Raw genomic sequence first — 27,449 nt, forward strand, 5'->3', positions numbered from 1 at the left:
CCTTTCTCAGTCGAAATATTTCTATCCTCGTCCTTCATAATCGATATTATTATTATTATTATTATTATTATTATTATTATTATTATTATTATTATTATATTATATTATTCAGTAGTTGGACCCTATTCTCATGGAACAAGCCCACCACAGGGGCCATTGACTTGAAATACAAGCTTCCAAAGAATATTAAGGTGTTCATTAAAATAAGTGACAGAAGACAACAGGAAAAGCAGAAAGAGGGGGTCAGTCACTAGGAAAAAATATAAGTTAAATAAAAAGATAAAAGAGTAATTGAATTCAGTAAGGAAAAGTTGAAGCAAAAGTAAGTAAAAGAACCAAAAGCTCTGGTTATCGAGGCAGAGAGAGTAACGTCAGACGTGAGTCAGTTTCTGCGTATTCCCAAAGACAGCCCTGATTAATTATGCTACGTCACGGCGTCCTCCAGGGTCAGTGGTGGGACCGTCCCGTAATTTACTCTCATTGTTACTTCGGCGATCGTCCTGCGTGACTCTGGACCCGAATTCCTAGGCAAAATTCGGACATTTAATTTAGGAAAATAATTTAAATGTCGAGTTCGCTGTTAATATTAGTATTACTATTGATGGTATTTTTATTACCACTAATAATAATAATAATAATAATAATAATAATAATAATAATAATAATAATAATAATAATAATAATAATATTGCAGATTACATCTTACGGTAATTTGGCTGCATTACTGCCAGAATGTTGTGTACGTGTTTGTGTTTTTGTTTGTGTGTATGTGGTGTGTGTGTGTGTGTGTGTATGTATGTGTGTGGTACAAACATCAAAATGTAAACACACTTCATTCATAAGAAGCGTAGCTTTACAAGGTTTACCTTTAAGAAAAACTCAAGTCAGTGTTGTTTTTGTGATTATTTTACTGTATGTTCTTTTAGGCGAATTGCATTTCAGTATTTTAAACCTTAATCATTTTTACAGTATCTTTTGTTCCTTGAACCTAATGTTACCATTGTCATTTCATAAACCCTTTCACGACCGAGATTGTTTGGTGAAATATTTTTGAATTTTAGGTTAGGGTTTTTCCGCGAGATTCTCTGCCACCTGTCGATCACCTGAGTTTATTCGTTTATGACCTCTGTACAAACAGGATCATCAATAGTTCCTTGAGGTAAAACCGAGATGTAGAATTTTTGCTAAATTATTTGATAAAATTGCCTCTCATACAACTGTATAATGTGATGATAAAAGGCTCCATAAAACATTATTTGAACGTTTCAACCATAAAAGGTAAATGCCTTGAGTATCACCGCCTATAAAAGGGTCTAAAAGTACATTTTAATATCCTGTATAATTATCATTTCATTAAATGATTTTTCCCTGGCGCGCGAAAGTCCAGGAGTTGAATAACGCTATACTCACCTGTCCGTCCTACCTGTGCTGTCCCGTGCAGGTATAATCCACGTCACATTAACTCCCATTTTCCCCTGACTCAGCACACATGACTGGCACCTATGCAAATGCTTCTAATTACACATAAGTATACACGCTTAGTATGACTCCAGTTCCTCTTACTGCCGCTACCTGGCATTCAGTCGATACGTAAGTGACTGCGCAGTCAGGTCCCTCCAGCAGCTTGCTAAGAGGCCATAAATCATGTTAATTACGGATAATAATTGCTTGTTTTTGCTTAATGGTCTTAGAATAATTCGTATTTTTAATACGTCGAAACATTGACTGATGGCAGTGACATACTTCTGACAGTCTGTGGCAGAGGAAGACGTCACGGGGTATTATTTTTATTGTCGTTTTTTAGCAACTGTTCCTTTTTTTTTTTTTTTTTTTTTGTCGGTCTGTGAAGTCTTTCCTCACGCATAGTTTTTATGTAAGTCGCGTTACTGATTTCATCCTCTCGTGAAAATTGAATACCGTTTTAATCTTCGCTTCCTTACTGCCGTCACAACGATTACCTTTCTGTAACCTCTAATTATTTGCGAATATAAATCACCCTGTGATGGGTAAGTGTGTCAGCAGAGCTGTGCTTCTCATCCAGTCGCTTATTTGTCTCTTTCTGATGTTGAAAAAAAAAAAATGTCTGTTCCAAATCTGCACCTCGCTTGAAAGAGATGTAATCACTTTTTTTTTTTTTTTTTTTTTTGGAGGGGGTTGCTGGCTGGAGGGTAAGTGGGGTTGGGGTTTAAAAATACCTCCAAAATAGCTCCAAGCTTGTCGTAATGGACGACTTGAAAGGGAGCTGCTGCAGTTTTAAGACCTCCCAGTCAAATACTACGGTTGACGTCAGCAAGAGTAATTCGGTTGTGGAGTTGCCACTTTTGTACCCATGCACCGGACCAATATGTAAAAAGGAGAGCAGAAAATAGTCTCTCTCTCTCTCTCTCTCTCTCTCTCTTCTCTCTCTCTCTCTATGGATGGAAAGTGCAATGGTCGAGCAATGTTCAAGTTGTCCTGCTTTGCAGAAATCTCTCTCTCTCTCTCTCTCTAGTATGTGCAATGCTCGGGCAGTGGTCAAGTTGTCATGCCTATATATATTATCTACCTATGTAATCCTGACAGAGGGTATTGACAGAACTTGTTCATTGCCAAAAATATCGTATAATCTAATAATAATATATTATAATATATAATATATATTATTATATATATATATATTATATATATATATATAAATGTATATTATTATTTATACATACATATATAGGTTATTATAATATATATATACTATCTATATATATTATATTATATATATATAATATTATTATATATAAAATATAACATTACATATTATATATATAATATATATATATAATATATATGTATGATATATATGTATATATTATATATATAATATATATATATATATAATATATATATATATATATATGTATATATATATATATATATATATATATATATTTATATATATATATACTATTTACGTACTAAAAGCTTTACTGAAATATAAAAATTATACCAATATTTCTACGTACCACACACACACACACACACACACACACACACACACACACATATATATATATATATATAATATATATATATATAATATATATATTGGTTTAATTTTTATATTTCAGTAAAGCTTTTAGTACGTAAATAGTTTAAACATCAGTTGATACATTTTGAAAAATAAGATTTTTTGTGATTTTAAATTGTTGGCGTGTCCCTTCAAAGGTTAATAGTACAAGATGATGGAACATTTACAATTACAATGTTAGATGTGTACTTGTTCATTCATAAAAAAAGACCAATGGCTGTATATATCCTGTGTTGGAATTTTTGTCGAAATGGATAACTTTTTTGTGCTTTTAAGTGATGGATGTGTCCCTTCAGAGATTAATAGTACGAGATGGAACTCTTACTGTGTTAGATGTATGCTTGTCATTCACAAAAAAAGACCAATGGTTGTATATATCCAGTGCTGGAATTTTTCCATCGAAATGGATAGGTTTTATGTGCTTTTAAATGAAGGGCGTGTCCCTTCAAAGGTTAATAGTACGAGATGGATCACTCACAATGTTATATGTGTACTTGTTCATTCATAAAAAAAAAAAAGGACCAGTGGCTGTAGTATATATCCAGTGTTGGAATTTTTCTGTCGAATTGGATAAGTTCTCGCCCAATGATTTCGCATTGGTTTTATGAGCATTACGTGTTTTATCAGCAACTCTATTTTATTAATTTTCTTTCTTTATCTTTCAGGGAGCCGCCTGGTCGTGGTAACTCATATGCAGATGACGTAGACAGTGGGAGTGAATGCCTTCGTCCATCGCTATGAGATGCTGCGACTAGGGTGTACCGGTGGATTCAATCCGACCTGTCACTCACGGACCGTACCTGGACCACGCCTATGGAACTTCTCGAACCAACAACAACTATACATTATCCTATCCTCCTTAACACCCCATTCCCTTCCCTCCCTTCCCCCCCCCTTCAGTTCATCCAAGAAGACTTGGGTGAATTTAGGAGACGTATGTTACCCTTTCCTAACCCTATCCTTCCCAAATTTCATCCCCCATCAGCCCGCCCCCTCCCCCCCCACCCTCTGCATTCGCAATGGGCGAATTAAAACAAACCTTGTATGGAGCCGAGCGTCTTTGGAGCCCCTCCTGAGAAGAAGGAGGAGGAGGACGACCTCGTCTCGACACCTCCGGCGAAGGGCGTCTGGCGACTTCGAGTCGAACTTGAAGGAGGAGGAGGAGGAGGACCCGTGCGCCGTACCCCCGAACGAAGAGGAGATATATATCTTTCCCCCCCTCCTTCGGCGGTAGGGGGCATCGCCGAAGGACTGGAAGTCAAAAGCTCTCTCTTCTTCTTTTTTTTAAATGTATATGATACTTTTTTTTAATTATTATTATTATTGATTTTAGGGGGGGCCTTCGCTTGTGGACACCCGAAAACACTCATAAGTGAAATAGCTCGCAGCGATTTTTGTCGAGAAGTGATGATGATGCTGTAGAAATGATGCTCCTTCTTCAGGAGACTATTATGATTTTCCCAAGTGAATCGTTGTCGTGTTGGCAAGATAGATAGATATATAGATAGATAGCAAGTGAGAGAATCATCAGTTTTTCTTGTGCCCAAGGACCTACTATATATGTTAAGAGACTGGGCGCGCATTTTCGTGAACCGGTGATTGAAAAGGAACGAAGAAGAGGGAAAAAAAGAAGAATAAATACGGGGTGTCTGCTATGGAGTGTGGATTACAAGTCATAATACAGGCTGCACATTCTTCAGTCAGCCATGGATCTATTGTTTTTTCATTATTATGATTATTATTATTATTATTAATTAATTAATTTAGGAAGCAGACTTCGAGTGAAAACCGCGTATTGTATAGCGGGCCAGTGCTCTGTTCAACACCCCCCCCCCCCCCTTACCCAACCCCCTCTTTTTTTTTTCAGCTACAGATACAGTCATGAATATTGTATCGCTGTAGCTGGAGACCGGAAGAGCATGAAAACTGGACCAGAAAAAGGCGCCGCGGCCGAATTCCGAACTCACTTCGAAATTCCGGTCGAGTTGGAATCGCATCCCAGATCTTGGAAGCAAATCTGTATAAAGTTTTGTTACTGATATACCGAAGTTCTTAGCTGCAATGGCGTTTTAGTGGCTTTCTTCTCCCTCCTGCAATTCGAGGTCAGAGTAGAGGAAATAGAAAATGCCTTAATTAAAAAAAATGTTGACTGTTCATGGCTTAAGGATGTTTCTTAACATTTTTGTTTTTTTCAATTACTGACGACTGTAATAGTTTTTTTTCTCTGTTGGATCAAATAATTAGTCTCGAAAAAAGAGTTTTTTTTTTTTTTTTTTTTTTTGCTTCTTGGTTGGATCAGATTAGTTTCGAGCAAATGAGATTTTTTTATTTATTTTATTTCATTTTTTTAAAATAAACCTCTTCGAGGAAATTGTACAGATTTATTATAGATTTCAGAGGCCAGGGGCCCTCAAGTCCAGCTGTAATTCTGAATTATTAATTCAGAATTATCATGAAAAAAAATTTACCCTTTTCGAAAAATAAAAACAAACTAGAATGTTTGCAATGTTTTGCCAAAGTTGTGTGTGTGCGATCCTGGAATTATGTTTGTTAACCAATGTATTGATTATTATTTTAATTATTATTATTTTATTATTACTATTATTATAATTGTAACGATCAGTTGTGATCACTATTTGTAATTTAGATTCTGTCTGTTGTTTTGTATAAGTTCATCTGCCCAAAAAATTGTTGGCCTTTTGTTATCTAGTAAGATGAGATTACTTTATCGATTGGAAGCTATTTGGCGTTGCAAAACTGACATAGCTGAGACGACCAGTTAAGTCACCGATTCAGGAGGTGTTTATTTGAGTCCAGATGTGAATTTTTTTTCATTTCTCTAAATATTTCTCGTCAGTAGAATTTTCAGAATATTCAGTTCAGTGTTGTCAACGAGAATTACTATACAATATACATGTTCGACACTTCGTATGAGACAAGCTCCGTCAGATTTGAAATGTTGGTCTTATTTTCTTTTATCTTTTTTTTTTATCAAGGCCGTTGGAGAAGACACGAATCTTCTTGCTTGACGAAGTTAGTCCAAAGTGTTTTCACTCGACGTTGTTTTGATTTTTTAGACAGAAAGGAAAGACTGACGACTTACTTCTCTTTTCTATGTAGCAAAACGGGGGAAGAAGAAAAACATAGTAGTATCTGTCGCTTTCTGATCGGGCTGTAACCAAGACTGCGAGGAGCTCCTGGTCTGTTTGAAGTGAGTCTTAAGAGTCTAAAAAAAATATGCCTAATATTGCTGTACATTGAGCGCTCAGTGCAAAAGAGGAACATTTTAAAATAAAAAAAAAATTAAGAAACTTAAAAAAAAGCGTGAGGGAGAGTAAGAGTAACTGAGAGTATTAAATGTTTACATGTGTGATTGAGCCTAGGGGTTAAGAGGTGAATGTTTTTTTTTTTCTGAGAGAGAGAGAGAGAGAGAGAGAGAGAGAGAGAGAGAGAGAGAGCGAGAGAGAAAGAGTGTGAGAGAGTGTATACGAGCCTCATTTTGTGCAATGCTGTCCATATGGCTTTCTTCAATGGTGTAAAAAGTTATAGCAGTGATACTATAATCACTGCCGTAGATTGTTGCATAGAACTAAGAGTACCGCGTTCCCTCTCCCTTCCTCCCTCCTAACCCCCCTTCCCTCCCCCTCTTTCCTTTCATCCCTACCTTTACATTCTCCTTTCTCTCTCTCCCTTTCTCTCTCTTCTGCCTCTCACCGTGGTCTTTTTCTCTATCGCCCCTCCACAATTTTCATCTGTAAACTGACCTCTCTCTCTCTCTCCTCTCTCTCTCTCTCTCTCTCTCTCTCTCTCTCTTCTCCCTGGTGTTATCATCGTGAGTTAGTTGAACACAGCCATCCCAGCATTGGACTCACTTCTGAGCATGTCTTAGGACATGCCAGATTTCTACAGCATAGGTCAAACGATCCTCCTTTATTTTTGTTGTTGTTGTCAAAGTTTTACATTTGCTTACCTTCAGTTTATCTCGTGTTATAATGTCTTCTTCCCTTTTCGTTCATTATTATTTTTTTTTTAACAAACCCAGTATCAATTTTTGCTTGTGTAGTTACGATAATCGTCATTTACTCTTTTTTTATATATATATATTTAGATCAGCTAGGTATGAGGAGAAACTTTCTCTTGTTCTCTCTATATATATATAGATTCGGATGGTATAATAATAATAATATTTTTCTCTCATTTCCTTTGTGTTCCACCCATCCTTTTTTTGTACGATATTCCATGGTAGATGTGTCTTTTATTTAATCATGTCAATTCTAGTGTTATGTATACAAAAACCAATCAATCAGCCACCTTTTCCATCTTCCGACTCTCTCTCTCTCTCTCTCTCTCTCTCTCTCTCTCTCTCTTCACTTCTCCTCTCTTCTCTTTATCCTCTCTCTCTCTCGCTCTCTCTCTCTATCTCTCTTATTCTCTCTCTATATATATAGTAATTCGGATGGTATAATAATAATAATATTTTTCTCTCATTTCCTTTGTGTTCCACCCATTCTTTTTTTGTACGATATTCCATGGTAGATGTGTCTTTTATTTAATCATGTCAATTCTAGTGTTATGTATACAAAAACCAATCAATCAGCCACCTTTTCCATCTCTCTCTCTCTCTCTCTCTCTCTCTCTCTCTCTCTCTCTCTCTCTCTCCTTTTCCTGCCTCTTCACTGGTTTTATGTAAGACCGGTCAGCCAATCACTTCGCCCCCAATTTCTCTCTCTCTCTCTCTCTCTCTCTCTCTCTCTCTCTCTCTCTCTCTCTCTCTCTCTTTTCCTGCCTCTCCACTGGTGTTGTAATCATCGTATGCAATGTTATCCGTTATTCCTTTCCACACCTTTCCCCGCGACCATTTCTTTACCCTCTTGTCTGTTATTTTTGCGTTACAAGCTGTACGCTTCCCAACTGTATACGATTAGTTTGTAAGAGTTCAGCAATATCCCTGTAAAAAGTTATCTACTGTAAATTAACAATGATGATGATGATGATAACAATATGGATTATGATAAAAAAAAGAGAGATCTTTCTAAAGGCATAGATTACAATTCATTGACAAAATACAAAATAAACTGTGTCTAAAGGAGGTTGTTTTCATTTTTTTCCCCCACCCCCACTCTGCTTGTGTCTTGGATAACGCGTATTAGGAAATTATATATATAAATATATATATATAATATATTGATATAGACATATACATATAATGTATATCATATATGTATGTATATGACTGGTAAAAAACGTTCTGTTACAACAGAATTCCATCAAATAAAAGGAACCCATAAAAAACGTCAAAATATAGAAAGTAAGTAATATTATGTTTCAGAGACTGCTGTCTGTCTCTCTCTTCAGGTAAGCAATGAATGAGAAAGGTTACAGAAAAGGCGGTGTTTATACAGAGATCCATCCACAGGTAGCCGTTTTAATACTACGGGCTCCTTCTATCAGATGTATGTTGATGCATAAATAGACATATTCATATATGCATATGTGTGTGTGTGTGTGTGTGTGTAACAGTATTTTTTATATGATTTCTGATCCCCAGAAAAGCGTAAACCGGACATATAGCCAAAAACAGTTTTTTCCTATAATGGTTTCTCAATGTTGTTCTTGGAAGATGGCTTACTGTTATTGCCATATTAATAATCCTTCCGAGACGACAAATATGAACTCATTTCAATAATATAATTGATACGATTACAAAGAGGCTGCGGATACAGGTGTCCACATGCCTGTATCTTTTAAATACAGGTATGGTTTGCGCGGGATATGGACTGGTCCACCAGCGGAAATCTATATTTAGCAGAATAAATCAATACTTGACGGGAACTTCGAGGTAATACCTCAGGAGAATTAAGACAAAACTCATAGTCAGTCATAAGGTCAGATGCGTCTACAATCACAGCACCTGACAGGTTGAAAATGGTTAAGATGTCACATCTACTAATGTTGTTTTTTTTTTCAATAAAGAAGATACATTTGTCGACGCCGTATTCCAGATTAAAATGTCTTCAAGGTTCTTTAATCAAGAAGGTTTACAGATGCTGCATTGTATTAGAATTTGAGGATTTTTCCAGGTTCCGGATATCTTTGATATTAAGGAGACGTAGATGCATATGCAGGGAGGCCAGTGTGACAGGAAATACACACCTATAAATGTGTATACAAAATACCAATTGTTGTATGAATACTCTGCAATAAAAAACCGACGAAAAGGCATAAGTATTCTGGAGGTTTTCATTCGTACAGCTTCAGTAACCCTTCTTCTCATACGTTGCTGTGTATGACTTTGGCAGGACCCTCTTACTATGGTTTGTCCAAGTTATCTATGTAAAATTGATCTATATAGGATTCTCACCAACAGCTCTGCTCCTATGGAATTCAGTACTCGCGAAATAATTCAGAATGAACTGATGGAGGTTCATTATATTTTACCTTTCTTCCAATTTCCTAAGCATTTCATTTTTTTAATCATTACAGATGCAAATGCTTGAAGCTATGGCAAATGGTGGAAAATATCCTACCCCTACATCAATACAAAACCTGGAGTATACTAACTGCCAAATGAATATTATTGCAACTACTTTCGTTCTTTGGCGAGGAGAAATATTAAGAGCAAAACCTTCATATGAAGGAAATGATTGACATCCAATTTTTAATAGTTATAGATGCAAATGCCTGAAGCCATGACAAATGGTGGAAAATATCCTACCCATACATAAATACAAAACCTCGCGTATACTAACTGCCAAATTTATATGATTGCAACTCTTTACGTTCTTTGGCTAGAAAGGAGAAATGTTAAGAGCAAAACCTTCGTATGAAGGGAAGGACTGACATCCTTTAAATAAAAAGGGAAAATAATTAGGAGCAGGTACAGTTAACAATGAATATGAGGTCTGATAGTCGAGGACCCTAACAGTTGAACTAAGCGTTCGCCCACAAAATAGTGTAGTCAGACGGCAATGCTGCCTGACAGTTGCTAACTCACCTGTGTGTGCTTTCTGGCAAAAAAAAAAAAAAAAAAAAAAAAAAATTTAAAAAAATTTGAAACAAACACCTTGCCTCAGAACAACGCAGGTGTCCGGAGTGTGTAGATGAATGGTGAAGTGTCCCGGAGTGTGTAGATGTATGGTGAAGTGTCGAAGTTTAAATTTCGATACAAAACTCCTATTCGTTTATTGCTGTAAAGCCATGGCATTCTGACGATAAGCTTATGGATTTATCTTGGATATTCACGCCCAGATTGCAATCAGAAGAAGGTAAGACATTTTGATATTTGTTAGGTATATAATCCCACAACATCCCCCCCTCCCCCATTATACATCCCTTCTTCATCCACTCTCCCATCTACCTCCACCCTCTTTCCCACTAACAACCATTCAGGATTTAGCTTTCATATGTACTGCGCCATGAATGCAGTCGGAAGATGGTAAGGAATCATTTCGTTATTTGTAATGGCAATATTCCCACAACAACCCCCACCCCTAAACCACCACCCTCTCCTCCCTTCCCCTCACCAATCCCCCCCAACCTGCCCTGATTGCCATTCGATGATGTTGACACAAGCTGACCTAATGTCATCGAAGATAGTTATATATTAGGACTGTAAGTCAGTGGGTAAAAGGTAGTTTCACTCTTGACAACTATATATTGTTACAAATATATTAGAATGTGTTTATTACAAATTTAAGTGTTTGTTTCCCTGTTGTAAGAGTAAACTGGTCACACGCTAATCAGATACGATCTGTACCAGATGCGTTTTTATTCAGTTCAATTCCACCCATGACTGTATGACTCTTGGCATGGCATGGCCTGTTCATATCATGACGTTACAGTTAGTTACAGTTACAGCAATTTCATTTCGTTCGATTGCATTTTCTCACCGAAATGCTGTATACCGTGAAAATGACAACAAAATCTTTTACTTATTTTTACCAAGTTTAATATTAGGGATTGAGAAAATGTCAGCATGTGGTCCTTTTTTACTATGATTTTATTAAATCAGTGCGTTTTTAAATGTATTAATGTAAATTTTGTGTTAAGCCACTTGGGCATTGTTTCTTAAGGACATTGTTAAATTCTCCTCGCCGACCTTTTGTTTTTTAACGAGCAATTACTGCTTTGTAAGTAATGCAGCTCGAATCCATCTGCTTGTTAGAGGTATCGTATTTGTCCTAAGAGGACTGAGAAGACAGTAAACAAAAACAAAAAAATATCGTTAAGTCGTGTGAAGTAACTTGTAGATATTCTGGAAAATATTTTACCGTATTATGGTCATTATCAAAATAGGACAAAATGATCATGCTTTGACTTTTATATAAACTTTTATATTATTATTATAATAAACTTTAAATGCATGTGTCATTTTTTTGCCTTTTGACATAAAAGCAGCCATGATAGTATTCATTCAATGTATAATTGTTACTAACAGGTCGAGTCTGTCTAATATAGGAAACTTAGGCCTAAGTATTTGTTGTTTATTGTCTAAGACGTGATCTTGATTTTGAGGTTCTAGTGTTTATAGTGAATAAAACATAGAAGCTTGAAAGTAGCCTGGTCCAGTTAAAAATAAATAAATAAATGAATAAATGATTGTTGACATAAAAGCTACATTTGTTAGAAATATATTGGAAGGCGGTCGATACAAATTTGTCTGTTAATAAGTACTTTCATCAATAAATACCCAAACAAGTTGACGCCTATTTATGTAAGTCAATTCGCTGGGCTAATGACGTCATATGTTAGATTTGAATTACAACGGGAAAATAGGTGTTTTTACGTGATAACTTAGTCATTTTTATGTATGTTGATACATTTAATCATTTTAAGTATATTGATACATTTATTTTTTATTTAGTGCTGGTGACTTATATATGTATAATCATTTGGTATTTGAAACGAAGACACTTGAGCGTTGCAGTGCTATGGCAAGTACTTGCTTTGAACGAAACAAATTACTTTGTTTGTTGTTGTGGGAGGGGGCGTGGTATGAAACTCTAAAAAGGTCTGAAAAAGGTGTTTCGCGTTAAGTTAAAGATACAGGAATCTTAGGATAGGATATTTATGATTTATTTATCAAAATGAAAACGTAAAAAATAATTAATGTGCACGTTAAGCGGTACAGAACAATTATTTCTAACAAAATATAGCGTATTCATTTTAATTTTCGTTGGCGAAACAACGCTCTATATTAACACTGTAGATTTTAGCACGCGCCCCCGAGTAAGCTGGAGGTCGGATCACGCCTTGTTTGGGTGTCCCTGTCCATAGTTCTTGAATGAAGTCGTTCTATTTACATAAAAAAAACTGTCAGATTATGACAGGAGGACACACTTACTTGACCGAGCGGGATAAAATTCACTTATCGGCAAGGTCACTTAAGACTACTTATAAAAAAAAAACCCAGCCAGCCATTGGGTGACGTGATTACCTTCAATATATCAATTAGCGGATGGTGTTGATATCTGTGGCACATTTATGATTGTAGCGTTTGTGGAGTAGATATTATTAATAAAAGATGTTCGTCAAGAAAACTGGGATAAGCTAATTCTAACATTCGTAAATACGACTTTTATTGATAAAAAGTAAGTGATTCTGTTTTTTAAAAATCACGGAATAGTTTTAATGTTATTTTCAAAAGTAAGAGATTAAAGAAAAAATCGCAATATGCCAATTTTAATCTTCTTAAGCATGAATTTTCTTGATAAAAAAATGATTCAGCTATAAAAAATTAGTATGGTGATTTTCTTTTTCGTAAGTACGACTTTCATTGATAAAAGTTATTTCAGTAAAAAAAAATACGATATGCTGACTTTAATTTCCATAAGTATAACTTTCATTGATAAAAGTCATTCAAGAAAAAATCATGATATGCTGACTTTAACTTTCGTAATTACGACTTGCATTGATAAAAGTAACTCAGGAAAAATTCATGATATGCTAACTTTTAGTTTTCATAAGTACGACTTCCATTGATGAAAGTATTCCAAGAAAAATAGACACGATATGCTAACTTTAATTTTCTTAAGTACGACTTTCATTGACAACAGTAACTCGGGGAAAAAAATCACGATTTTCTGACTTTAATTATCATAAATATGACTTTCATCGACAAAATTAAGTGATTCGGAAAAAAAATTTACGATACGCTAACTTTTAATTAAGGTAAGTACGTCGATCATCAGCGATTGATAAACATCAACCAATTCCTTACACGTCTAACGAGTCTTAACGACTCTACTTTAACCGATCTTATTCAACCAGCTGTTCCATTCGAAGCGAACCCCTAGTTAATTCAGCATAGAACCATTAGTTAAAAAAAATCGTTCGTTTTTGACTGCCGTTTCCCGTGTGTATCAAATGGTTCTTTTTAATCTAATTACCGCCCGATGCGATACGGTTCACACGGGAAAAAGAAAGGGGGCGGGTTCGACTCTCAAAAGTTGATTTCAGGCCGCGATATGATTTATGATGTGTAATTGCAGATAATATTCTTCAGTTTTGCGTGTGTATACTTTTAGTGTCATTAGATTTCCTTCAGTTAAAGTAACGCGTACTTTTTTATTTATTTATCTATTCATTTTTTTTTTTTTGCAGCGGACTCGTTTGCGGTAGATCTAGTCTCTCTCTCTCTCTCTCTCTCTCTCTCTCTCTCTCTCTCTCTCTCTCTCTACATATATGTATAATTTTCCTTTTATTTTGCAATTACCACAATGTCTCCTAACGTCTACATTCAACAAACATTTATTAACAAGTTTATTAGGATATGCCTTGAATTCAGATGTAATAAGAATGACATACAGATACAAATAAACATAAATATACATACATATATAATATATATATATATATATATATAGTATATATATATATCATATATATATAGATATATAGGGTTCAGTGAGAATTCGTGTTTTATCTAATTATTGTATTTAATAAGTATAGTATATTTTCCTTCATTAAATATGCGTGAAAATCGCAGTCCTATATTTTATTTATCGTAAACATATCGTGCGAGATTTTTTTTCCTCTGTTTTACTAAAGCTAATTATTACAAATGCTTTTATATATATATATTCTATATATATATATATATATATATATATATATATATATATATATATATATAATATATGGGGTTCCGTGAGAATTCGTGTTTTATCTAATTATTTGTATTTATAAGTATAGTATATTTTTCCTTCGTTAATATAGCGTGAAAATCGCAGTCCTATAATTTATTTTATCGTAACATATCGTGCGAGATTTTTTTCCTCTGTTATGCTAAAGGTAATTATTACAAATGTTTATATATATTTATATATATATATATATTATATATATATATATATATATATATATATATATATATGTGGGGTTCCTTGGGATGAGAAAAATTGTTTCTGGGGTTCCTCAAAGTGCCAAAAGGTTGGGAACAACTGATATAGTAGGTATGTGTATATATATATATATATATATTATATATATATATATAATATATAGTATGTATATGTAGGTATGTATAGGTATGTATGTATGTGTATGTATGTATGTATGTATGTATGTATGTATGTATGTATGTATGTATGTATGTATGTATGTATGTATATATTAACTTTTTCCAGTTGTTTAAAAGCTATCAAGGGCAATCAAATGATACCATTCAACTTGACGACTGTGGTATATTTTGCTTAAAATCATCGGTATTTTAAAAAATCGTCTAATGTAATTGCGCTTGAGACAAGCAACTACAGCTGTCAAGCAAGGTTTCACCTCATGCCGTATAATGCATGGGCCTTTTTCGTAGCCTATGGTATTAAAATATTCAAGAAATATGGCCATGTAACCTTAATAAAAATCGAGAGGTAATTCATGGCCTTTTTGGTGAACATTTTATCCATTATTAGGACGACACCATTTACGTGTACCATGCCTAAGAGTCTGTTTTGAGAATTAAGCTTTCAGGGAAAAGAATGTTTAAACTTAAAAAAAAACATTTAATAGTACAAAAATAAGATAAATCGAGAAGCAAATATATACATACACAACAATGCTAATCAGAAAACCAAGGCAGTGTTCAATGCAGTCTTCCACTTGTTTTGTAATCTCAAATTTGAGACCATCATTTGAACGTAACACATTCGGTAACTGGGCTCATTGGTCTAAGACTAGGGACAGTGGTTTCCAAATTTGACCATACAAAGGACCCCCAGTTAGGATGAGTCCCAGCCGAGGACTCCAGCCAATCAGGAGTTATCGTTTCCAAATCGGGATATACTTAGGACAACGTAGTACATCTAATATTTGTATATTCCTGCACTAAGTAAGTATAAGTGCGAGCTGCTTGCACACCGAAGTATCGATAACATTGTATATACGTATATATTTATTTTTGTGTTGAAAAAAATATTAATTTTTTGCATTGTGTTGCGGACCCCATAGGGCCTTCTCCTGGACACCCAGGGGTCCGCGGACTCCAGTTTGGGAACCACTGGTCTGGAAACACTTTGGCTGGCTATCATTGGAGCAGTCGTCCCAGACTTAATTGAGTCATGCTTCCTCATGAACAACAAGTAACCTACAGGAAACCATCGCCCATTTATGCAATGGAGGTGTTGTCTTATTGTCATGTGTTCCCTTTTGTCTTGGTTCAGTTTGACCTACTGTTTGAGAATCAGATTAATATTCAGGTATTAACTCTTTTATCGTGAGATTTCCTTTATTTGTTTGTTTTCATTTCCTAGAGTATAATGGCTATCTCTGCTGTTCCCTGTGCTTGTGTTCCGTTAAAAAATGGGATTCTTGGCCGAGATGAATATCTTAATAGCTCTTAAGATACTACCACACATCCTCCCTTGCAGGTTTATATTGTGGTTATAGGAGGGAGTCTCCCCATGCAGACGAAGCAATATTCTTTAATGCTTGTGTAATAGAAAGGGTCAAGATAGATATAGCCTGCCATTGGTTGCAGGATACCAACGCCAGGAAATGAAATGTGGTACTGATGGGAGAAGTCGTGGGTCCTTGATTCTGTCCCCCTTTCGAGACACCAAACACCACCCAAACTTCAGTCCTTGACCTTGTGTAATGAAAATTTTGTAGTTTATGAAGACTTTCTTCCCATAGTATGGTAGACTGGGACATCCTCCAGTAAAGCATATGCTTGTGTTAAGTATAATTCCACTACTGGGCCATGCCATTTACAATTGACACATTTCCAAGAAAGGAGATTGAGAGACCCAGTAAGACGAGATCCACCGGCCTGCTCAGAACATTTCCAAAGCATTGGAGGAGGTACTGTCTTACTACAAGCAGATAACTTACTTGTCCTTTGGGAAAGGGCGTCCTTCCTCAAAAGTATGGCTAGTTACAGCCTTGGTCAGCACTGTTGATACCAGGTCATTCTTTCCCAGTGGTGTCTTGCTTTAGTTGCATGCAGTCATACTTTACCATGGTACATTTCTAGTTAGCATCCGACCTTCAAACATGCCGATGATGAAGGAGTCTGTAAATATCCACCATGAGTCAGCAACAAACCCCAATGACTTTGGCATCTTCTTGACTTATGCTCATCAAAGGGCACCTACAGATAATGTTGAGCTGCTACAGTTCTCTTAAATAAACCACCCAGAGCTATGAAGTTTTGTCCTATAAAAACACACCCAGAGCTATGATGCTTTGTCCTAAAAAAAAAAAAAAAACCCGAAAAAAAAAAAACGAGGCCTATGAAGTTTCGTCCTAAAAATCATTTTAAAAACCCAGAGCTATGAAGTTTTGTCCTAGGCTGATAGCCAGAATTCTGTGGTTTTCAAAGAGTGGACATCACCTACTCCAGAAACTCCAAGAGCATAAACCAACATAATTACTCTTATGTATATGCAGTAGTGACAGTAGGAATACCTTCCTAGTCCCACATTTTTCATGGAAGATGGCCCAACTAGATCTACTGGTTTAGGAAAGAGGAGAGAGAAAATGAACATAGGGATACACCTCTTATGGTTGGCCATAAGAGTTAAAATATGGTTCCTACACTATTCCATCTGCCATTCTGGTTCCTCCCCTCTAAGGCTCTATGGTGTCATAATTTTTATGTACGGAGTCTTGACAAGTACTTGTGTACTAATGGATTGTATTGTTATTGTAATATAAATATTGCAAATATATGAGCACACTGAGCTTGACCACTAATGTATCCAGTGACTAAGATTCCTCTGAGATCATTGTCTTTATAGTTGCACTGCCGTTGTATTATTCAAGAACTCCACTCTTGGACAATAATTAAGCCAGTTAGAGGACCAAAAAAAAAGAGAACCTGACCGTCCGATTGATGTGGCTTGTAAGAGTTCTTCGGTACCAAGCTTTTGCACTGATGCTCAGTACACCACGAAGTGGAAGGAATGAATATTCAAGTGAGCGAGAAACCACTGAACCATAGGAGCTCCTGGTTGCTATACTGGAAGAACCTTAGCTGTCTCAAAGAATAAACAGAGGGAGCATTTCTGGTATCAGAATTCGAGATGCCTATACCATCATATATAAGACTGGATGGAGACTGCTTACTGCTCACTCCTCTACCTCCTGCTGTCTGTCAAACAGCAGAGATGAAATCCATTTCCGAGTAAATGATAGGTCCTGTATCAACAGATATCCAAGGGCCGTGTGTCAACAACAAATATTTAAGCAACCAAGTCCGTCACAGAATTGGACAAGATAATTGCTCGGTCAACTGTATGAGAGATGACACCTTGACTGAAATGGGAACTAGGTGTTGGTTTTTTGGTTAGGTGTGAATGATAAGATGACACGATCACCACACTTGCCTAAACATTATTCACGGGAGGATAACATTGAAAACTCGATGCTTGATGAGTGGTATTTGGTGGGAGCACGCAGAACTTTTGAAATACGTAAGCATTGTTTGAGTAAGGAGTCTGGAAAAACTTAAAGAAAGTTATTAACAGGAGACCACAGGAAAGAGGAAATGGTTATCAATGTGAAAGAGAAAGTTGGTTATAAGGCTAATTTGTAAAACAATTAATGCTCTATACGTTATTTTCATTATATTATTTTACTTTTTGAGATACTACAAATCAGGAGGAAATTATGAATAAGTGGAAGAGAACAGTGGATATAAGGCTAATTTATAAAATAATGAATGCTTTATACGTTGCTTTCATTATCTTATTTTACTCTGTTGAGTTACTACAAATCAGAACTCGAAACATTTAAACTGACTTTAAGGGTAGGGTATGCGTTATACACTGTACCACATAGGCAATTGTATGTATAAACCGAGGATCCCTGATTAAGCACAGCTGAATAAAGAGAAACGGTACACGTTTATAGTCCCTTTGCATAACCAGAGTAGTTGAAATCTTTCTTAAAAGCCTTTCACACATCTTGTGCATTACAAGCAGGGTAAGGAGATTACATATTCACTGATTCATTCCACCAACCCCAGTTCTTACATACATACATACAAACATATTCGCAGCGCCTCAGTGGCGTGGTCAGTATGGTCTTAGCCTGCCACCTCAGTGGCCGCGAGTTAGATTCTCGGGCATTTCACTGAAGGGTTAGAGATGCATATTTCTAGTGATAGAAGTTTACTCTCGACGTGGTTCGGAAGTCACGTAAAGCCGTTGGTCCCGTTGCTGAATAACCGCTGGTTCCATGCAACGTAAAAGCACCATACAAACAAACAAACATAATCGCTTTGTAGTGAATATCGATTTTGCTCTGGTTCTTCGAGAGAATCCATAGTACGTTTAGACATGCATATGTACGTAGATTTTATCTTCTATTATCATTAATATTTCATAGAAAAGAAATCTAAACATAACAAAGTCCTAACCACTTCTTCCATCTTCAAATATTGCTAAATACATCAACGTCACTCCGATTTTATGAAGTAAAAAAGGTCACTCAGAATTTATGAAATATATATAAAAAAGGTATTTGATTTCATGAAATAAAAATCACTCCAATTTTATGAAATAAAGGTCACCTCCTATTTTATGAAAATAAAAAAAGGTCACTCAGACTTGATGAAATTAATAAAGAAAAGGCCACTCTAATTTTATGAAATACGAAATGGTCATTAGTTCTATGAAATTAAAACAAAGGTCACTCTGATTTTATGAAATGAAGATAATTTCGATTTTTTTTAATAAAAAAAGGTCACACCGATTTGATGAAATAAAAAAAGGTCAAAAGGTCACCTGTTTGATGAAATACAAAAAGGTCACTTTGACTTGATGAAGAAAAAGGTCCTCCGATCTTATATAAAAAAAAATAAGATCGCTACCTGACCTTGCTACAGCAGTAAAGTATCACTCAGATAAAAAAAGGTCACTCCGATTTCATTAAAACAAATAAGGTCACTGACTGACCTTGGCGTAGCAACAGCAGCAACAGCAGCAGTAGTAAGATCCCAAAACAAACGACCACCTGCCACACAGAGAGTAATGCATCTATCGGAGCCATTACCTCATGAATAAGTAATAAACAGAAGCGGCGTGATTATTAGCCCCGCGTGCCGTAGGGGTCGCTTCCCCCTCCTCATTTGTCATCTTAATTCTGGCGTATTTGCGCGAGATTTATGGAAACTTCGTGGCTCACTTAACGAGTCCAGATTATTGTTATTTTAGTGTCCTCGGTGAAGCCGATGGCTTTAAATGTGTGTTCTCTCTCTCTCTCTCCTCTCTCTCTCTCTCTCTCTCTCTCTCTCTCTCTCTCTCTGTTTATAAATTCAGCAACCGGTTGAATTATTGTCTGAAAGCTGACAGATTTCATCTTTTTAGTTCCTTTTTTATAGACTTTAATCTTGTTACGTTTACAATTTATTAGCCATCAAAGAGATCAACTCGCGAAGGCATTTTACTTGTTTATGAATTCTGCAACGGTTGGAATTGTCTGAAAGCTAAAAGGTTTTATCTTATTTTTCATCTTTTTTGTGTAGATTTTAATCATGTTAGGCTTTCAATTTATTATTCATCAAAAAGATCATCCCGCGAAGGCATTTTTACTTGTTTATAAATTCTGCAACCGTTGAAGTATGTCTGATAGTTGACAGATTTTATCTTCTTTTTATCTTTTTTTATTTTAGACTTCAATCATGTTAGGCTTTCAATTTATTAGCCATCAAAGAGATCAACTCGCGAAGGTCTTTTGTTTGTTTATAAATTCTGCAATGGTTGAATTATTGTCTGAAATCTGAGATTTTATCTTATTTTTGAATTTTTTCTTTTTTAGACCTTAATCATGATAGGTTTTCAATTTATTAGCCTGTCAAAGAAATCTGCTATTGAAGGCTTTCTCTCTATCTCTGTTTATAAATTCTGAAACTGTTCAATTAATTCTGAAGTCTGGCAGATTTTATCTTGTTTTTTATCTTCTATTTTTTAGACTTTAATCTTGTTAAGCTTTCAGTTTATTAGCCATCAAAGAGATCTGCTATTGAAGGCTTTCTCTCTCTCTCTCTCTCTCTCTCTCTCTCTCTCTCTCTGTTTATAAATTCTGAAACTTGAATTATGTCTGAAATCTGACAGATTTAATCTTCTTTTTATCTTTTATTTTTTTAGACTTTAATCTTGTTAGCTTTCAGTTTATTAGCCATCAAAGAGATCTGCTATTGAAGCTCTCTCTCTCTCTCTCTCTCTCTCTCTCTCTCTCTCTCTTCTTGTCTCCTCTCTCTCTCTGTTTATAAATTCCCTGAAACTTGAATTATGTCTGAAATCTGACAGATTTAATCTTCTTTTTATCTTTTATTTTTTTAGACTTTAATCTTGTTAGCTTTCAGTTTTATTAGCCTCAAGAGATCTGCTATTGAAGCTCTCTCTCTCTCTCTCCTCTCTCTCTCTCTCTTCTCTCTCTCTCTCTCTCTGTTTATAAATTCTGAAACTGTTGAAATAATGTCTGATAGCTGACAGTTTTTATTATTGTTTTGGAATGAAGTACTAATCTTGTCAGGCATTCAGTCCATTAGCCACCAGACAGATCCACTATCAAAGGTAAGTTTGCTTGCAAAATGGGCAATTATATTCTAGTGCCTTCAAATCTTCTTTAGGGCAAGTTTTTGCCTTAATGCTTTCCTTTATATGCTTATGAACAGTGATCTGAAGTGGAAAGCATTTATGGCGTCATTAATTTTTTTTTACTTTGATCAGAGTAGCTTTCTTTCATTTATCTGTCCTTAATGTATTATTTGATATTTTTATAGTTCGTCTTACACAAGTCACTTATTTTGCCATATTTTCATTATTAATGAAGGGGAATTGTAGCCTTTTCATAATACAGACACTCCTCTACCTACGAACTTTCATCTTGCTAACTTTTACAGATAAGAACAACCATTATCGTAAATTTAAAAAATGTACTTTACTGTATTATTATCACGATTTGCTTAGTGTATCTGATGTATTTAGGTTTTATATATCATTTGTATTAATAAAATACTTTATTAAATGTAGTACTGTACTATAGTAGATTCACATCAACCGTGCATTTGACGTCTAGGTCAGTCCCTTTCGACGCTCCTGATTAGCTGTTGATAAGCCAGTCACAGGGTTGGAAACTCGCAGTCTCTCTCGAGAGTTCACATAGGCAGGATGTATGTTCCACCTCTCATGAAAGACGTATCCCTCAGGAGAGGTGGAACATAGATCCTACCCATGTGAACTCTCGAGAGAGACTTGAGAGTTTCCAGCCCTGTGATTGGCCTATCAACAGCCAATCAGGAGCGTCGTAAGGGACTGGCCTAGATATCAAATGCACCGTTGATATGAATCTACTAAAGTATTGTGTTAGTATGAAAAACATAGTTAATACTGTACGAATTGAGTCTGAGTAGATAAAGTTGGACTTACGAATAAACCAAGATACGAACAGCGATTCGGAAGGAAAATTATCGGTAAATAGAAGAGCAGCTGTACGTTATAGATGAAGCCATCGATTGAAATAAGTGTGTAGTTTATTTTGTATAAACACGCTCTTGTATACTTTAATGTCTTAACTATATTTGCTTAAGCTTCAAGGTATCTAAATAGGATAAATTGCTTTTCCATGTTAGTGAACATTTTGTCATTTATTTTTTCCTTTTTTTTTGTCACTGTATCCTCTATTACCAAAATTCTTTTTGGGATGATCATAGTTGAAGTACAATAATAACTTAATAAATATACCGTAAGTATATTTATTAAGTTAAAATGAAACAAAGTAAATTGCTATGAGGTCAGCATTAACTTATGCTTAAATGAAAAATATTTTGACAATTCCATCAGAACTTTTATGCTAAATGTTTATTAAATCATTCATTGATTATTTTCAAATTACATTTTAACGTCGCCTAGATTATTTTTAAAGTAAGTTTGAGCAGCGTTTACCACGTATATTTGGTTAGCTATTCATAATAAACACCAGATTCTTTGGAAACTTGAATTTCAAGTCAGTGGCCCCTTTGGTGGGCTTGTTCCATATGAATAGGTTTCATAAACCGAATAATAATAATAATAAAACTAATATGATAGGATTCATCCATTTTAACATTAATAATAAAAAAGTTTCTAGTTTTTTAAAGTCATTTCTTGCAAACACTTGATAAATGTACGTTATAATGATACAGTTTCAGAGACAGGTGACAGTGATGAATGTGTCCTTAATAGTAATTTGGGAAAGTGCTACAGTGTAGTAACACTTCCGCTTTTGACTGTAATTAAGTCTTTTTTTATGAAGCAGGAATTATTATTATTACCTTATAAAATTAGTCGAATTTCTCGAACTGTAGACGAGGGAATTTTTATTAAAAATTTATCATTGTTAATACCTTTATAAGTTACTAATTATTGTTAAATACCTTCATGATGCAAAAAATCATTCTGTAATTAGTTAGCACAGTATTTAAAAACTACTAATTATTGTTAATACTTTTATGAAGCAAGATTGTTCTGAAAGGAATTAGCACCGGATTTACCTGAAATTAGCTGTGATGAGCACACGACTTTGAGATGTTTATAACTCCCTATAATATAAGCCATCGAATGCTGTTTCGGATTCGTGCATCATAAGTTCAGCAACCGAATGACGAAACGGTATACGGAAGAGGAACCACCCCCTCCCCCCGCCCCATCTATGGGGGTTGCAATTACATAACGAACTAAAGGATCGTAATTGCGCCCCATAACGGGTCATGATTTATCATCTTCGCAAAATTACTCGATGACTGATATCGGAACGACTATTACCTCTGGCACCTTTTTTTTTTCAAGTTTCCAAGCGTTCCGATTGGCATCTTCGTAAGATGTTGCCAAGAACGAGAACACCAACCGCTCCCCCCCGCCCCCCACCCCCAACTCCACCCCACTCCATCCCCTTCCCTATCCCACTCCATCCCTTCCCTCCCTATCCCACCCCTCCCCTGCTTTTTTTTTTTTTTTTTTTTTTTTTTTTTTTTTTTTTTTTTTTTTTTTAAGCGGTCACGTATTTTGTCACGGGAAAAAAGGACGTCATAGTTGATCTAGTAGTGTTTGTGTGTGTGTGCGTGTGTGTGTCAACAGTAAGATTGGAAGCGGTCACGTATTTTGTCACGGGAAAAAAGGACGTCATAGTTGATCTATTAGTGTGTGTGTGTGTGTCAGCAGTAAGATACGCCTTTGTTCAGAGAGGTTTATGCTCTGCTTAGTTGGATAGTAATATACATATGCATACATGCATTTGTTCGAATATATATGCATCACGTGAGCTGACAAGGAATGTAGTTGGAATATATGTATATATGTGTACCAGCACTTACTATTCATATGCATTAGTTAAATGAATAGGAAAATATTTGGAATGTATGTATGTAGTATATCTGTATATACCAGCACTTATGCATATATGAATTACTTGACTGAATAGGGAGATAGCTGGAATGTATGTATATCTGTGTATACAAAACTTATGAATCTATGCATTAGTTAACTGAAATGAATAGGAATGTGTATAGTTGGAATATGCGTGTGTATGTGTACGCCACTTATTCATTTATGCACCAATCAACTCAGCTGAATAAGAATATGGTATACATATCCACATGTGTACGCTGCTTATTCATATATGCACTAATTAACTGAGGAATAGATATGCATATGTGTAAGTCAGTTATCCATGTGTGCATAAATTAGCTCGCATTTATTCTTACGAGTGTCTATATATATATATGTATATATATATATATATATATATATATACATATATTATTATATATATATATATATATATTATATATATATATATATATATATATATATATATATATATATATATACACACACACGACTGCGATTACATGACGCACACGAGTCGAATTCGCGATTGACTGCCATCTCATTTATTTCTTAATTTTCGCTTTTCGACGTAATTCGGAGACGACTCCGTGTTGACAAATGATGCAATTCAATGACGTCTATTATTTCCTCGTCGTATATAGATCTTTCATCGGTCCCGTCCTTCCTGTGGATCAAGAGACAATGATTGAGCGTTGTAGACATTGCTCTGATATTGCCCATTATGCAAGAACGGGGTCGAATGCAATAACAAAAGAGGTTTTTTTCCCCCCTTTTGTTTATCATTCTCCGTGTCTTGTTAACCGGCGTAATTTGCTCATTATCACCGGCAATTGGGTCATTTGTCCGCGTCCGGGATCTCTTATCTTGCCCCGGAAGAAGCCAAAAACGAAAACAAAAAAAATATTTCCTCTTCCATTTGTATTTTTGTCGCAGCCATTACGATTTTTGCCGCGCTGCTCGAGCGGGTTAGTTTTTGGTGGTGTCGTAGTCTTTGTTGTTGATGCTGTCATTGTTTGTCTTTGTCGTGGCATGGAAAACAATTTAAAACTAATAAACACGCAGACACACACACACGTACACAGTCCCGGATGGGCAGACACGCATATGCTCGCGTACACACACGCGCACACAGTGGGAACTCAATGGCTAGTAGACCTACTCTTATAAAAGCGCCTCAGTGATGTGATCGGTATGGTCTTGGCCTGCCACGTCGGTGGCCGCGAGTTCGATTCTCGGGCATTCCACTGAGGGGTTAGAGATGTGTGTTTCTGGTGGTAGAAGTTCTCTCTCGACGTGGTTCGGAAGTCACGTAAAGCCGTTGGTCCCGTTGCTGAATAACCCACTGGTTCCATACAACGTAAAAACACCATACAAACAAAGCAACAAAGACTAACTTGCCTTCCCTACTTTGATTATCTCTTCCTGCCTACTTAAAATTACTTTTTTTTTCATCATATTCCTTGAATCCATATCTTGAACCTTTCTTGTTATAAGATACTTTATACTTTATCGTCCTTGTTTCTGATAGCCACAGTACATAAATCTATAAGTCTAAAATCTAAATCTAAATCTAAAATCTATGCTCTTCATAGTCGACAGTTCAGTTCACTTCAGGCCGCTGGAAATACCACTTAGATGTCGCGGGTTCGCGTCTCTCCTAGGCGATGAAAAATATCTGGTTCTGTATCATGATCAGTTACTACTGCTGCGGTGTGGTGTCTGCGGTGGGAGGTTGAGACCAACATTCTTTGGAAGCTTGAATATCAAGTCAGTGGACCCTTTGGTGTGACTGTTCCATGTAAAAAAAAATAATGATAATAATAATAATAAATTGACGACCTCTCCTAAAATACTAAACAGAATTATGATGTTACATTCCTTAAGCCAACATTTATGTCGAGTTTTTTTTTTTCTTTCTTTTAATAAGTGTACAGGGAACGCCATTCGAATGAATTTTTCAACTTTATTCTTCTCATATGAAGACTCTTGGACGAGACATATTTTTCCACGTCACGATGGAATAGTGTTAAGGAGCCTATTCCTGAAATTGTACTTTTGTTACATTCTTCAATTGAACATATCAACTGCTTAATATAATCTTATCAAATGATCACCTAAGGAGTAGGGTATACCGTTTATTTTGTACTACCTGTAACTGTATGGAATTCAGCTTACGACTTTCGTTCGTCATTGGCGAAACTGTTGTCAAAATATTCACAGCTCTTTCTCTTCACGTAAACCGCTTTTTGATCATTTCTAAATTCTGGATCCGTCGTGAATTTTTTTTTTTAGAAATATATTTAACCGTAAGGCAATACATACGGTAGAGAGTTACTACATATATGTGGAAACAGATGTCTCGTAGTTTATTCCGTGAGCCAGAAAGTGGCTCAAGTTAAGGGTGTGATAATATTATTGTTTAAAATGCAAAGATTCGATTTTAATTTGTAGTGTATCTAATCCAGTCACTGATACACTGAATATTGATAAGCATGAAAGGCTAAGCGGATAGGGTAAACTGTTTTTTGTTAACGTTCAAATTTTTTGTAACAGGGTGAAATGACCCTATAAGAATTTACCGGGCATCCATCGTATACAATTCATTTACGTAATACCAAAGGGCATAATACCCGCGCCGTGTAGGCATAAGATTCTCTCCGGGCATCATTTGCATCTGACTGCAGAGATGGCATGTCAAAGTAAATTGGTGGAAGGAGGAATGAGATAACTTAGAAGTAGGAACCACAAGGCAGGGGCGGAGCCAGACTTCTCTGTGATTAAGGAGGTGCAAGGGAAGTCGACATCCTCACTCGCCCCCCCTAACTTACCACCCCCGCCCCAGTAACCCCCAACAACCCCCCTTCCAACCCCCGCCATCCAACCGCCCCTTCCCCCCCCCCAAACGTCAGTTGAACTTCTATTCTGATCATCCCTAAAACTCTTCCTCTATCTAATCCCCCTTCCCCTCCCCCATCGTCCCCCTCCCCATATCCCGCCCACCACGACGTCTAGTATACCATCTTGCTCGTGATTTCTGAACTGTTTTGTAGGGAGTTGAACAGTATTTGTCTTTATTTTTATTTATTGATTTTGTCTTTCTTTATATCCATTTACTTTTTACTATTTAAGCGAATGTTAGATGAATGCCAGAGAATTTTGGTTGACCTTGAAAAAAGGAAGGTTAATTAGCATAGGTGAATTACGTTGACCGGAATGTTCAGACCTCACTGAAATCATTTGAAACGAAAATAGGTGAACTGAGTGAGAGGATGCATGAAAATAATTTCTAATTTATCTAAAAAAAATCCGCTAAAACTTATACGTAAATTTACAACTTCAGTCATATAGCCTCGAGACGCAAAACGAAGCGAACAACCTTGTTGCCAAGTCTGCAAAGATATTGTGTCTGGGTGTTCCATGACTGGTTAGCCCTTTTTGTGTGTGTGTGTGTGTTAAGCGTAGATTAATTCCAAATCAGTAACCTGTGCGTTGTCAACATTCTCCTGCCTATTCTCTCCATATTCCAAAGCCGTCTCGTAATTAAAACTTTTCAAATGCGC

At 35.9% G+C, this 27,449-nt stretch overlaps 1 protein-coding gene across 2 annotated transcripts in view; it reads left to right on the forward strand.

Annotated features, from left to right (window-relative positions):
- LOC135222965 (homeobox protein Hox-B5-like) overlaps positions 1–7,091 on the forward strand; it is a 204,919-nt gene extending 197,828 nt beyond the window's left edge. For both annotated transcript variants that reach the window (XM_064261443.1, XM_064261444.1), the window contains one exon: positions 3,727–7,091. The gene's annotated coding sequence lies outside the window, so the exon portion shown is untranslated. The remainder of the gene's footprint in view (positions 1–3,726) is intronic.
- The last annotated feature ends 20,358 nt before the right edge of the window (positions 7,092–27,449 follow it).

Source organism: Macrobrachium nipponense, chromosome 8 (genome assembly GCF_015104395.2).
Source record: "Macrobrachium nipponense isolate FS-2020 chromosome 8, ASM1510439v2, whole genome shotgun sequence".
Taxonomy (NCBI): Eukaryota; Metazoa; Arthropoda; class Malacostraca; order Decapoda; family Palaemonidae; genus Macrobrachium; species Macrobrachium nipponense.